At 42.9% G+C, this 16,049-nt stretch overlaps 1 long non-coding RNA gene across 1 annotated transcript in view; it reads right to left on the bottom strand.

The window, feature by feature from the left end:
* Nucleotides 1–245: 245 nt before the first annotated feature.
* Nucleotides 246–16,049, bottom strand: part of LOC138651353 (uncharacterized) — a 38,963-nt gene continuing 23,159 nt past the window's right edge. The window contains exon 3 of the long non-coding RNA XR_011315473.1: nt 246–1,541. This is a non-coding gene — a long non-coding RNA (uncharacterized lncRNA). The remainder of the gene's footprint in view (nt 1,542–16,049) is intronic.

Below are 16,049 nucleotides of genomic sequence, written 5' to 3'. Positions count from 1 at the left end.
CATGGCAAAAAAGGCAGGTAGTTATCAACCACCTGCCGATAAGTGCTTATCCCCATAGATTAACAAAAAAAGTCTGGATAACCCCTTTAACAATTATCTGCTATTGCACTTTTTTAGGTCCAACTTTCTGTGCATTTCTTAATATATTTGTTATACAGTACCAGTTGCAGCAGTTTCTTATAAAAGGCTCTAAATCCTGATTCGGGGGAAAGCAAATTATAAAATTCTCACCATAAATGAGGACATTATTGCAAACGGTTTTATTATTGAGTTTAGACTACGATAGTATATGCCAAGTACAATTTTATTATTAAATTACAGAGGCAACATTTCTTAAAATGACAAACATACCACGATAGTGAGCTATCTTCATGTAAAAAGTGTAACTCAACATCCAACCATAAGGGTATGTGCACACGTCAGGATTTCTGGCAGAAATTTTTCTGACAAAAACCGGACATTTCTGCCAGAAATCCGCATGCGTTTTTTTATGCGTTTTTTTTTGCGTTTTTTCCAAATGCATAGAATAGTGGGAAAAATGCGAAAAAAACGCAAAATTAATGGACATGCTGCTTTTTTTTACCGCGATGCATTTTTTTCGCAGAAAAAAACGCATTATATGCACAAAAATTGCAGAATGCATTCTAAATGATAGGATGCATAATGCATGCGTTTTTAATGAGTTTTTATAGCGAAAAAATCTGAACGTGTGCACATACCCTAAAAGTTCAATGACTTTTATTGTGTTAAGTGTTAACTTTCTGCGTCAGGATATTTTTGTTTGTGAGTTAGTTTAAGAAATGTTTTACCTTTACATGCAGAATATTTAGAGAATCCCGTTACAAAAAACAATCTTTAACTGCTATAAAAATATAATAGGAACACATTTTTTTTTGTTTAGAAATGATCTATGTAATGCTTTGTAAACATTGGGGTAAAACCTGTTCTCCTATCTCCCCAATCTTTTATGGTAGTGCACTTTACTGTTCTCCCTTGTTTGTTGGTTCCTTTTAGACAAAATATTACATTAAAGTGAATGTGTTATGGCTTCCATAATGTGGGCACTAAAATTAGTTATATGTGACTAGTATTGTCGAATATGACTCTACGTTCATCGAATAATTTAGAAATAGACTCCATTCACGACTGTCTAATGTTTAATGTGGGAAGGTAAGGTGTTTGCCTGACAAAGGTAAAAACAAAATAAAAACATGAAGAGTTGTGTGGAGGGTTCAAATTAAATCTTCAGATTCGGGGTTTTTGCGTAAAACAATTTCACATTGTAGTGAATTTCGTCCCGTTCGGTCCTTCTATACAGTTGAAAGGAGATTGGAGATACCAGAAAGATCATTAATCTCTGCGGAGAATTGCTGTGCGGCGCGCTGCATCTTTATAAGCCAGATGATTGAACAGGAAAGAAACGTGCTACGTTATTCCTGTCCCTGATCTGTCATTCTCGCTGAAGCTCGTGTGTACTGCACAGGTAGTTTTCCATAGAGATCAGCGATCTCTGTGCGGGCTTTCTTCTTTCCACCTTTTTCCTGTCAGACACATAGAAAAAGGAAGTGATTGCATTAAATAATTATTCCATTCACTTTCCTGTGACCACAGTAAAAGTAGGTTTATTGAAAATACATGGAACAGCGAAACATCGAATAGCACTGTAACATGTAGAAATCTGCTGACTCTCTGATGATCAGTGATGTCGCTCGCGGATATAACTTTGTTATATACTCAGTTAAAGGTAAAATATTAAATTAACGCCATTGTTTAAAATTAATAGAGTACAATTCAGCAGTGCTTACCAGACCGAATTAACCTTTATTTCTATTGCACCATATTAATTTTTTATTAGTAAACCATGGTATCATATTGTTTTTATACCTTTTCCTGGACAGTCTCCATTTTCCATCAGTCAATCCTACTACAGCAGTAGAGAAGTGCCTGCTACAGTGCCCGCTGGTCCTATATCCTGCTTACACCATGCAGCACTTCATTCAGCCAGAATGGAAGGCAAGAAACTTCTGAAATGAGCTCTGAAGACTTAAGGTACCTTCACACATAACGATTTCGTTAACGATATCGTTGCCTTTTGTGACGTAGCAACGATATCGTTAACTAAATCGTTATGCGTGACAACGACCAACGATCAGGCCCCTGCTGGGAGATCGTTGGTCGCTGGGAATGATCAGGACCTTTTTTTGGTCGCTGATCACCCGCTGTCATCGCTGAATCGGCGTGTGTGATGCCGATCCAGCGATGTGTTCACTGGTAACCAGGGTAAATATCGGGTTACTAAGCGCAGGGCCGCGCTTAGTAACCCGATATTTACCCTGGTTACCATTGTAAAAGTTAAAAGACAAAACAGTACATACTCACATTCTGATGTCTGTCACGTCCCCTGGCGTCAGCTTCCCACACTGACTGTGTCAGCGCCGGCCGGCCGTAAAGCAGAGCACAGCGGTGACATCACCGCTCTGCTTTACGGCCGGCGCTTACACAGTGCAGGGAAGCTGACGCCGGGGGACGTGACAGACATCGGAATGTGAGTATGTCTTTTTTTTTACTTTTACAATGGTAACCAGGGTAAATATTGGGTTACTAAGCGCGGCCCTGCACTTAGTAGCCCGATGTTTACCCTGGTTACCCGGGGACTTCGGCATCGTTGAAGACAGTTTCAACGATGCCGAAGTCGTTCCCCTGATCGTTGGTCGCTGGAAAGAGCTGTCTGTGTGACAGCTCCCCAGCGACAACACAACGACTTACCAACGATCACGGCCAGGTTGTATCGCTGGTCGTGATCGTTGGTAAATTGTTTAGTGTAACGGTACCTTTAGGTTGGTGAAAGAAGACTTTCAGTATCGGTGCTTAAAGAAGCAGCCAGGTCCAGAAGATTGTTATCTACATCAAGCATCGGAAATTTTCAACCACTTACAATATACGAAAAAACCCATGTGGATAAATACTTACAAATCTAAAAATATTTAACAGACGTGACCCAGGGAAGAAATAAACTAAGTGCTCAGACAGGATGATATGACTGAATGACACACTGATATTTAGGGGGTGAGCATACAAGGAAACAGTGTCCTAGGCTGAGCCACAGAAGTGATAAATCTTCCCTATGCAACAGATTTGCATTACAATGTGTAACTGGATGTAATGTGTCCTTCATGGCTAAAAGGAAGCAGCTGCAGGCCCATTTGGCAAGTGTGTTCAAATAAGCTGACACTACAGCAAGTCCTGAAGTTCTAACTTCAATTAAATGAATTATTGTCCATCTGACAGTCATCCTGATTTCTGGGGACTTGAAGTGGAGAGAAGGAAGGACACATTTTGAAAGTGTTCCTTAGGGTACTGAGAGGTTGCCCTGCCCCTCTACCACTGGGCCACAACTATCTTCTCCTTCTGTTCTCATATAGATCGTAAATGTTTTCAAATTAAAATAATCTAACAAATCCAAATTTCCAATAAAACAGGTCCTTTAGTAGCATGTCCAAAATATCTCTTCAGTCAGATCATTTTAAGCTTAACTTAGAGGACCAAGTTTTAACTCGTACATCAATAAAATAATTAAAACAAAAGTTTAAATGTTAGAAATATATTAATTCATATTAAGTCAATCATTTGTGCTAAAACTGATCATTGGTCCCTTTAACCAAGCTGGTCCAGATGTACCTCGACTGGTTCAGAAAATTGCATAACAAAATATTTTTTGTGACTGCTTCAATACTGTGCATTATTAGTATTGGACATGAAAAGTTCCAATACTTAGTCATTTTCTGTGCTTCTGTATGGTTCATCACATTTGGGATACTGTCACAAAGTGTCCTAGCGTGACCCAACCCGATGAGTGGTTGGTCACCAAATGAGGAAACACACAAGGGTACACAGGGAACACTTTAACAATGGTGGGCCCTGTCATTAAGGAACGGGGAATGGACACCTCCTGCACTCACCTGAGGATGTGCCCTGCTCTTACTAGTGTCCCTATACGGGTTTTTTCACCCCGTCGCCGAGCAGGATACCTAGTCCCTCACTTGCCCTGCTCTTATCCCTAAGTAGGGAACTGGCAGGTGAGAGCACTGGTCCCATCGCTGCACTAATACAACACATGGGAAGTTACAGACAACAAAGGGACAAAGCAACAATAATCTCCACAGTTAGCTTTCTCTGCTGCAATACACCGTACAACAGAGTAAGGCACCAGATATCAGTATTCAGCTGAAGAACCACAGCACTCAGCAAACTCCTTCTCCAGTTAGGTTGGTGTCCAAAAGGACCTGTATAACCAACAGTCAGCTGATGCATCCGGTGACCTTTTGAAGGAATGTGGGAGTTGTCACCACCAACATCAGCAGACTAGGCAGCAATGTAATTACTTACACCAGCGGCCACTGGGGAAAAACTGCATTAACTCCCGATAGCCTGAGAGGAAATAAGTTTTAATCTGGGAGGCCAGATCTGCCACAGATTCAAACATGGACTGAGACAGATACCATTCTTCCTGGAAGCAAATCAATCAAGTCTTCAATGGGAAAATATCAACATTGGAAACTTCCACCATTTTGATCAGTAGAATTAAACATGCAGAATTTTGGACAGAAAAGCCTCCATGCCTTAAGACTCCCGTATACATTGGAACACAGTCAGCTGAACAATACAATATCAATGGGTTCAGCCAACAATTTAACCCCTTCACGCCGTAGCCCATGTTTGTTTTTGCATTCCTGTTTTTGCTCCCCTTCTTCCCAGAGGCATACCTTTTTTATTTTTCCCTCAATATGGCCATGTATGGGCTTGTTTTTTTGTGGGACGAGTTGTACCTTTGAACAACACCATTGGTTTTACCGCATAGTGTACAGGAAAATAAAAAAAAAATTCCAAGTGCAATTTCACAATTGTTTTTTGCTTTCTACCATGTAAACTAAATGCTAAAACTGACCTGCCATTATTATTGTCCAGGTCATTACGAGTTCGCAGAAACCAAATCTGTATAGGTCCTTTTTTATTTAAGTGGTGAAAAAAAATTCAAAGTTTCTTAAAAGAAAAAAAAAATTGTGTCATTTTCCGAGACGGATGCACTCTCCGGTAAACAAAGCTTGCATGTGTATAGGGGTGTAAGGAGGCAAAGCTAGTGGTGGAATGGGCGTTTGGCCAATCTCAGGTATATGTGCACCTTAATGTGGTTGTACAGATTCAGGAGTACTTCCTTAAAAAAATATTTGTTAATAACAAATTTGCGTTTATAAATTATTCATTCTCATAAAAAGTTGTAAGAAGACTTTGTGACGTCAAGGGTTTCTTCCTTTTGTACAATGACCCTTTAAAATTGAATCTGGTTGAGCTGGATTTTAGAGATGTTTAAAATGACATTTCGGTAGCATCAATGCAATGACCCGGAACTGATAAACGGGACAGGGATAAGTTATTGGCAGGGTGCACAAGGGTCAAAGCACTCGTTATCTGAATGACACAGGGAAGCATTATTTGCCAAAGGTCAGTACAAATTTTCACGGATGGTCAGTAGTATTTGCTACACCTTTTAACTTTAGCTCCTGCCAGTAATTCTTTATTCTTCATAATAGCCCTAAGCCTGCAAACTAAAAAAAAACGTTACATACAATCAATCCAAATGCAGCAAGGCATTTTCACTATATGTATAGCTTGCTCACTTTCATCACATATCCTAAATCCGAGAATGCTATAATTTATTCTAGGATTCTTCCCTTATAACACTGTAGACAAATAAAAATCTGGAAATAATAATTAAGGTTTACTAAATTATCGCTCAAATTTAGGCCAAAGAAATGGACCATATGCTGCGCACCATGAATATTGTTTTAGAAACTTTGTGCACCTCACGAGACAAAAAAGTTCCAGATTTTATTAAAGGTGTGTTTTATAGGTTTGTTGTAAAATAATAGCATAAAAAGACCCACCAAGAAGTGGCACAAAACATAGAAAGGTTCCTGATCTCTAGACTGTTCTGTCTACTTTTAAGTTGTCTACATTTAAAACTCTATTAATAAATCTTCCCCCATATGTATAAAACACCCACCAATGAGGAATAATGGCACCTGATATTGTGTATACGTCCTCATGCCATCAAAACAGTCTTAGCCCATCAAGGCATGGACTCCACAAGACCTTTCAAGGTGCTCTGTGATATTTGGCATTGAGATGTAAGCAATGGATCCTTTGGAATTACGTAAATTTTTGTTGCCGTTCGATCAGCTTGATATTTCTTGTGACTTTAACCCCTTCACCCCGAAGCCTGTTTTCACCTAAGTGACAGGGCCAATTTTTACAATTCTGACCACTGTCACTTTATGAGGTAATAACTCTGAAACGCTTCAACGGATCCTGGCGATTCTGACATTGTTTTCTCGTGACATATTGTACTTCATGATAGTGGTAAAATTTATTTGATATTACCTTCGTTTCTTTGTGAAAAAAACGGAAATTTGGCGAAAATTTTGAAAATTTTGCAATTTTCAAACTTTCAATTTTTATACCCTTGCATTAGAGACTCATATCGCACAAATTAGTTAATAAATAACATTTCCCACATGTCTACTTTACATCAGCAACATTTTGGAACCAATTTTTTTTTCCTTAGGGAGTTATAAGGGTTAAAAGTTAAACAGCGATTTCTCATTTTTTCAACAACTTTTATAAAACCATTTTTTGTAGGGACCACATCATATTTGAAGTCACTTTGAGAGGCTTATAAGATTTAAAATACCCAAAAGTGACACCATTCTAAAAACTATACCCCCCGAGGTACTCAAAACCACATTCAAGAAGTTTATTAACCCTTCAGGTGCTTCACAGGAATTAACGGACTGTGGAAGGAAAAAAATAACATTTAACTTTTTTTTCCACATAATGATTTATAGCAACTTTTTTTTTATTTTCACAAGGGTAAAAGAAGAAAATGGACCACGAAAGTTGTTGTGCAATTCCTTCTGAATACACTGATACCCCATATGTGGGAGAAAACCACTGTCTGGGCGCACGGCAGGGCTCGGAAGGGAAGGAGCGCCGTTTGACTATTTCAAACCAAAATTGGCTGGAATTGAGATCGAACACCATGTCCCGTTTGGAGAGCCCCTGATGTGCCTAAACAGTGGAAAACCGCCACAAGTGACCCCATTTTGGAAACTAGACCCTTCAAGGAACTTATCTAGCTATGTGGTGAGCACATTGAACCCCCAGGTGCTTCACAGAAGTTTAGAACGTAGAGGCGTGAAAATAAAAATTCACATTTTTTCCCCAAAAATGATATTTTAACAACAATTTTTTTATCTTCACAAGTGTAAAAGGAGAAAATGGACCACTAAAGTTGTTGACCAATTCATCCTGAATACACTGATACCCCATATGTGGGGGAAAACCACTATTTGGGCACACGGCAGGGCTCGGAAGGGAAGGAGCGCCTTTTGACTTTTACAAACCAAAATTGGCTGGAATTGAGATCGGACAGCATGTCCCGTTTGGAGAGCCCCTGATGTGCCTACACAGTGGAAAACCGCCACAAGTGACCCCATTTTGGAAACTAGACCCTTCAAGGAACTTATCTAGCTATGTGGTGAGCACTTTGAACCCCCAGGTGCTTCACAGAAGTTTAGAACGTAGAGGCGTGAAAATAAAAATTCACATTTTTTCCCCAAAAATGATCTTTTAACAACAATTTTTTTATCTTCACAAGTGTAAAAGGAGAAAATGGACCACTCAAGTTGTTGACCAATTTATCCTGAATACACTGATACCCCATATGTGGGGGAAAACCACTGTTTGGGCACACGGCAGGGCTCGGAAGGGAAGGAGCACCTTTTGACTTTTACAAACCAAAATTGGCTGGAATTGAGATCGGACACCATGTCCCGTTTGGAGAGCCCCTGATGTGCCTAAACAGTGGAAAACCGCCACAAGTGACCCCATTTTGGAAACTAGACCCTTCAAGGAACTTATCTAGCTATGTGGTGAGCACTTTGAACCCCCAGGTGCTTCACAGAAGTTTAGAACGTAGAGGCGTGAAAATAAAAATTCACATTTTTTCCCCAAAAATGATCTTTTAACAACAATTTTTTTATCTTCACAAGTGTAAAAGGAGAAAATGGACAACTAAAGTTGTTGACCAATTTATCCTGAATACACTGATACCCCATATGTGGGGGAAAACCACTGTTTGGGCACACGGCAGGGCTCGGAAGGGAAGGAGCACCTTTTGACTTTTACAAACCAAAATTGGCTGGAATTGAGATCGGACACCATGTCCCGTTTGGAGAGCCCCTGATGTGCCTAAACAGTGGAAAACCGCCACAAGTGACCCCATTTTGGAAACTAGACCCTTCAAGGAACTTATCTAGCTATGTGGTGAGCACTTTGAACCCCCAGGTGCTTAACAGAAGTTTAGAACGTAGAGGCGTGAAAATAAATACACATTTTTTCCCCAAAAATGATCTTTTAACAACAATTTTTTTATCTTCACAAGTGTAAATGGAGAAAATGGACCACTAAAGTTGTTGACCAATTTATCCTGAATATACTGATACCCCATATGTGGGGGAAAACCACTGTTTGGGCACACGGCAGGGCTCGGAAGGGAAGGAGCACCTTTTGACTTTTACAAACCAAAATTGGCTGGAATTGAGATCGGACACCATGTCCCGTTTGGAGAGCCCCTGATGTGCCTAAACAGTGGAAAACCGCCACAAGTGACCCCATTTTGGAAACTAGACCCTTCAAGGAACTTATCTAGCTATGTGATGAGCACCGTGAACCTCCAAGTGCCTCACCAAAAATTATAATGATGAGTCGTAAAAAAAAAATAGAACACATTTTTTCCACAAAAATGATCTTTAGCAAGGTTTTTTTTTTCCCAAGGGTTATAGGACAAAATAGAAAGAAAAAAATGTTGTGCAATTTTTCACGAGTACGCCGATACCCCATATGTGGGGAAAAACCACTGTTTGTGCGCATGGCAGAGCTCGGAAGGGAAGGAGCACCATTTGGAATGCAGACTTAGATGGATTGGTCTGCAGGCGTCACGTTGCATTTGCAGAGCCCCTGATGTACCTAAACAGTGGAAATCCTCCACAAGTGACCCCATTTTGAAAACTGGACCTCCCAAGGAATTTATTTAGATATGTGGTGAGCACCGTAAACCTCCAAGTGCCTCACTCCACAAGTGACCCCATTTTGAAAACTGGACCTCCCAAGGAATTTATTTAGATATGTGGTGAGCACCGTAAACCTCCAAGTGCCTCACTCCACAAGTGACCCCATTTTGAAAACTGGACCTCCCAAGGAATTTATTTAGATATGTGGTGAGCACCGTAAACCTCCAAGTGCCTCACTCCACAAGTGACCCCATTTTGAAAACTGGACCTCCCAAGGAATTTATTTAGATATGTGGTGAGCACCGTAAACCTCCAAGTGCCTCACTCCACAAGTGACCCCATTTTGAAAACTGGACCTACCAAGGAATTTATTTAGATATGTGGTGAGCACCGTAAACCTCCAAGTGCCTCACTCCACAAGTGACACCATTTTGAAAACTGGACCTCCCAAGGAATTTATTTAGATATGTGGTGAGCACCGTAAACCTCCAAGTGCCTCACTCCACAAGTGACACCATTTTGAAAACTGGACCTCCCAAGGAATTTATTTAGATATGTGGTGAGCACCGTAAACCTCCAAGTGCCTCACTCCACAAGTGACACCATTTCGAAAACTGGACCTACCAAGGAATTTATTTAGATATGTGGTGAGCACCGTAAACCTCCAAGTGCCTCACTCCACAAGTGACCCCATGTTGGAAACTACACAGTGTGTTGTGTCAACAGGGTATAAACTAATTTTTATTAATTTGTGGACGTGTGGTATGCTTTGAAGCAATCCTTAATGCAAAGGCCAGGTTTCTCAGGGCAGGTTTCACAATGGTAAATTGTGTCCTTTCGGATTCCCCTCTTGGAACATACTCTACACCGTTTTTGTGATCGTCCTGTCCTCGCTGTTTGGGGAACCTGTCCTGGGAAATGTTGACCTTGGACAATACGGGCACTATCAGATTCAGAAGTACTGGGACCCTCACCTCCCTGAGTGCCAAACATTAGGGCCTTGATGACTACCTCCTGAAACTGAAGGAAGGTCCCCGTATTGCCTGCAGATCGGGACAGCACAAAAGCATTGTACAGTGCCATCTGTACAATGTGCATGGCCAATTTTTTGTACCATACGTAAGCTTTTCGCATGGCACTGTATGGTTGGAGGACCTGATCTGAGAGATCCACACCCCCCATGTACCGATTGTAATCCAGGATACAATCTGGCTTTGGGACTTGTGTTGTGGTCCCACGAACAGTGACAAGGGTGCTGTTGTCACGGTGTATGGTGGTCAGGATAAGGACATCCCTTTTGTCCTTATACTTGACCACCAGCATGTTGTCGCTGCATTTGGCTCTGCTTTCCCCTTTTCTCAGCGTTTGCCCAATTAGCGGCTTAGGGAGGCCTCGCTGATTTTTTTCGCACGGTGCCACATGCAGCTGTACCTCTGGCAGAGAGGGCCTTGAAGAGTGGGATGCTGGTGTAAAAGTTGTCAATATAAAGGTGATAACCCTTATCCAGCAGTGGGTGCAGCAATTCCCACACAATTTTCCCACTCACCCCCAGGATGGGGGGGCATTCAGGGGGGTTAATCTGGGTGTCCTTACCCTCGTAGACCCTAAATCTGTGGGTGTACCCTGAGGTACTCTCGCACAGTTTGTACAGCTTTATTCCGTACCTGGACCTCTTACTGGGCAGGTACTGTCGGAATTTTAGCCTCCCTTTGAAATGAACGAGAGATTCATCAATAGCGATGTCCCTCTGGGGTGTGTACGCCTCAGCAAATTTTCTGCTGAAGAGTTCAACCACTGGACGAATTTTATATAGACGATCAAAGTTTGGATCGTCTCGGGGAGGACACTGCGCATTATCACTGAAATGCAAAAATTTTTGGATCGCTTCAAATCGTGTCCTTTTCATGGCCATGCGGAATACCGGTGTACTGTAGAGAATGTCAGTACTCCAGTATTGCCGAAGCTTTGGCTTTTTGATTAGGCCCATATGCAGCACAATTCCCCAAAATGTCATCATCTCTGCTGCATTTACGGGGGTCCATCTGGCATAAGATGACGTGGGATTTTGGGTAAAAAATTGTTGGGCATACAGGTTCGTCTGGGCCACCATAATATTTATTATTTCATCACTGAAAAAGAATTTGAAGAAGTCAATTTCAGTGAGGCCAGTCGTGTCAAACTGGATTCCTGAGCTGCTGCTGAAATCCGGAATGACGGGCTGAAAATTTTCCGGGGGTGCAATCCATACGGGATCGATTGCTGCAGGAGTTGCCTGGGTCCTACGGCGCCGTGTTAGGGGTCTTTCCTCACCAGATGAGGAGGAGGAGGAATAGAGGAATGTGGGATCTTCCTCACTGGCTGAATCCGTGTCGGACGCAAGGATGGCGTAAGCCTCCTCTGGTGAATAGCGCCTTGTTGACGAATGGGCCATTTTTTTGGTGGTGCTTTTACACGTGTAATGTGTGGGGCTTGTGTATAGGGTACTCTTTATTAAAACCAATCAGAGAGAAAAAACAAGTAGTGAGAAAAAATGTAGAAGAAACAAGAAAAAAAGATGAAAAGAAAAATCAATGTAAAAAAATAAGTTTGTATAAAAAAAAAAGTATAAATTTACCCTACGCAACTAAATATTTTTTTTACAAAAGAAAAGCGAACGCCACTAACACTGTGACGTACGCTCCCCTAATGCACTAGAGATAATCCGGCGATAGCAGATTTTTTTTATGCACAAGACGCTACCTCCCTACCTATAAAACTCAGTACGATTTTTTTTTTCTTCTAAAAGATGATCGGTCGTCACTAACGCTGTGACGCTGGCTACACTAACACGCTACCACTAAACTACTCTGTACAATTTTTTTTTTCTCCAAAAAAAAAAAAAAAAGACCGGTCGTCACGAACGCTGTGACACCAGCTAATCTACGTCTAAGACTACACTGTACTAACTACTATTATATTTTTGTAAAAGAAAAAAAAAAATCGGACGTTGCTTAGACTGCAATGTCCGCTACACTAACTAAAAAAAAAAAGTCCTGTAGCGCAGTCTCTGATCAGCAGCGATACTGATCAAAGAGCTGCGGACACAGGAAGAGCACGAATGCTCTGCGCGGGACGCCGCGCACAGGAAAAAAAGCGCAAAAAAGTGCGCAAAAAATTGAATTGGAGGTGGGTACTTGAACAGGGATGGAGGGACGTCACCAAACACTGACGCCGGCTACGCTACCTTGTTACGTCTAAAACTACACTGTACTAACTACAATTTTTTTTCTAAAAAAAAAAAAACAGACGTCGCTTAGACTGCAATGTCCGCTACACTAACTAAAAAAAAAAAGTCCTGTGGCGCAGTCTCTGATCAGCAGCGATACTGATCAGAGCGCTGCGGACACAGGAAGAGCACGAATGCTCTGCGCGGGACGCCGCGCACAGGAAAAAAAGCGCAAAAAAAGTGCGCAAAAAATTTCAATTGGAGGGTGGGGGAGGGAGGGGGTACTGGAACAGGGATGGGGGGATGGGAAAGGGGTGGGGGAGGTGCTGCTGCTGCTGTGATCACAGGAGTCACACAGCAGGCAGATGGCAGCAGAGAGCACACAGCACGGAGCACAAGCTGAAGCAGGAGCACAAGCTGGAGGCAGGAGATCCCAGGGAGGATCGCACTGGCCACCAATGGATTCCTTCACTAAGGTGACACAGAGGGGCTTAGACCACCGCTCTGCACGCCAAATCTGAGAGAAAGATGGCGTGCAGGGCGGTGATCGGTATTTTAAATTAACCCCTTTGGCGCTGATTGGCTAGAAGCTATTGTTCAGCCAATCAGCGCCATAGGGGTTAATCAGGTGAGGTGACGTGGCGATCACCCCACCTACAGTGACGGCTGTGATTGGTGCGACGTCACACAGCATCAATCACAGCCTGTCACATGCTTTTTTTTTTTTTTTTTTTGAAACTTTATTGTCACATCGCTGTGATTGGCTGGTCAGAATTGACCAGCCAATCACAGCGATCGCTGATGCGGGGGGGCGGTGCAGGCACCCGGGGCTGCGTGCAGGGATTGTCTGCTGTCAGGAACAGCAGACACCGGAACCCGATCACCGCGCGATGCCGCGCGGTGACCGGAAAATGGCGGCGCCGTACTAGTACTGCGGCTGGCACTTATGCAGTGCCGGCAGCGCAGTACTAGTACGGCGCGAAGGGGTTAATAATGATTCTTCTGATTGCAACTGTTTCTGTGATTGTTAGATTGTGGTGCACAATCTAAAGAATCTTATGCTTTTCACCCCTCACACAATCATGAATCCATCTACAAAACGGAAAACAAAATGTGATTCTTAAGACCAGGCCACGTTTTTACACCTTTTTATATTACTCCATGGTCTAGTTCTGTTATCCATGTGCACATGGTACACTTTCTTTGTGGACAGGGGTCAGCACAGACACTTTTGACTGGTTTGTGACTACTCAACCTTATATACAGCATGTGTGTTCTGACACATTTGTATCATAGCCAACAGAAACTTTTTCAGCTGCTTGCTAACAGGGTACAAAGATCTTTCCTGGATTGCCAGATGAGATTGTTGGATTGGATGAGAGAAGACGAGCCTTTACTTCTTACACACATCAATGAGCCTTGGGTACCCATGACCTTGTTGCTGGCTCACCAGTTGAACATCTGTAAGAGTGTTGGACTGTACTGCCACGTTCCTTTCGCTGAAGTAATCGATTGTGTTGTATTATAGTGCTAATAATGTTATGCATCTTTAATCTATACATATTGTGAGATAGCACTCCCTGAGTGGGTTGGGGGACACTCGCTTGGCAACGGGATTAAAGCACTCAGGCACATTTTCTCACAAAAACACTTTATCCGGTTTATTAAACATCATAAACCGCACCACGATCAGTTCATTATTTACATCAATGGAACATCATAAGCACTGACAGTCTGTTCCAATGGCAGATACTTCTCTGCCCGTAACCCCCTTTATCTGGAGTTACCTTACAGGAGCTCCTGCTCCACACACTGACTCCTGTCAGTCCTGGTTCCTATGAAAAAGCTGCCTTACTGGGATCACCGTCCTTGAGACCAAGGCACTTCAGATAGTCCAGACCCACAAAAGGAACTGTAGCTTCCCCAACACAGTAGCCATCCCAGGCTCTGCAGATACGGCCTCTCCGTGCGCTATTCAGAAAGTCCAGTCCCAGGCACTTCCAACACACAGGCCATCAGTCCATGGCCTCACCATGTGCTTCCAGGAATCCAGTCCACTTCAGGACATTCCAACACACAGGCCATTAACTCTGACCATGTGACCTGAGCCCTGGTCACATTATGTACCTGTAACCAACCCCATAGGTGGGAGGTGTGTGTGTGGTTAGTCAGACCCGCCCAGCTCTCCAACTAACCCTGCAAGCCTCCCTTTTAAACTGTGCAAATACTTGTGGGACTGTAGGTCCCAGAACAACAATTCTACAGGCTGATAGCGCAGACTCCCTCTGCGACACATACCGGCCATTTACAATCATGCCGGACACTGTTTCATTATCACCATTACAGATACGCCTCCATGTGTATCCTGAGGAGCACATACAGCGCCCCCTGGCTGTAACATGGGTCACTGCATCACATAATTGATATGGTAATTTGAGGGTGTATAGAAAAGACCACATGACACGCTGGGTGAGGGAGAAGCAAGGTGCACAACAATGGGGAGAGGGAGCGAAAGCCCAAACACTTGGGAAGGAAGGAGTGGAGACCCCCTAGGCAGATCTAACACCCTGTTTGCCCTAAATAGGTTCTGCACCCATTGCCGAGCAGGAACATAATCCCTGCCTGACACTAGTGATAGGTTCTGGATATGGAGCGGTAGTCAGCCCCCACTACAACTAAAGACAGATAGGGTTAACAAATGAGGGGATGCACTTTGCTTGAGAAGACCACCGAGATCATGCCAGCAATTCCCGAAGAAGACACTAGCCGACTGCTAGTACTTCCAACCAGACAAAGGGAAATTGATCTAACACCAGCACCTTGCTGAAGAGACTGAAGGTATTTAAACCTTAAGCAAGAATGTGTTAATTAGCAGCAGAGGGTGGAGGTAACTGTTGGGTCCTAGAGGGAGAAGGATATCACTGCATAACAGAGATGCAAAAAATTAGAAAATGCTTGTAGAGCTAATCGCAATGACCTTCTACAGCCGGATCCAGGATGACTCTCTGTCACACCTGACACACCCGTGACACCACGACACTACTGTATAATGATGCACAAGTAGGATCCAATCCACCTCAATGAGCTGGAAAACTAGGTACTTAGAATAGATTAAATTAATGATTTCATATGCAATCCAACAATAAAGGTTCACAAACCTCTACATTAACCATTCCTCGGTGTGCTGCATAAAAAAATTCACAAAAGACAGACATTAACAGAAGTGTATCATAACTCGTGGGCTAGCCCACAGTGGGAGGAGGTTAGTAAGGTCAGAAAAAGGGACTGACTGCCTGGTTATAGTCAGATAGGAAAGTGTGTGAAGTAAGGTCAAGTTCAGTGCAGTGGGCGATAGCCAGATGCCATCCTTACAGGCAGGGGGAAGCCTTACTGGAATCCCTTGTGGATAGCCAGAAGCGTCCTTAGCTCAAGGCTGGAATACAGACTACAAAGAGCATCGTGTCCTCTGGTATACAGGGGAAGAGGGACGTGGAACTGCGTGAAGGGAAGGTAACCGATCCCGAGTGTCCTGCGAAACTGAACCGGAGATCCATGGAGCTAACAGAGCCAGTAAACGTAGGGAGAGTCCAGAGAGAACCAAAAGCAATGCTGCAAAAAGAATAAGAATTGTGCCTGCTACTGCACGTTACCATCTAATGAGCTGGACTGTCCTGTGAACTGTTGTGTGTTGAAACGAACCGTGTGTCCCCTGAGTT

The sequence above is a fragment of the Ranitomeya imitator genome, chromosome 10 (assembly GCF_032444005.1).
Source record: "Ranitomeya imitator isolate aRanImi1 chromosome 10, aRanImi1.pri, whole genome shotgun sequence".
Classification (NCBI taxonomy): Eukaryota; Metazoa; Chordata; class Amphibia; order Anura; family Dendrobatidae; genus Ranitomeya; species Ranitomeya imitator.
Note: the sequence above shows the minus strand (reverse complement) of the source record. Positions and strands in the feature narration are given on the sequence as shown.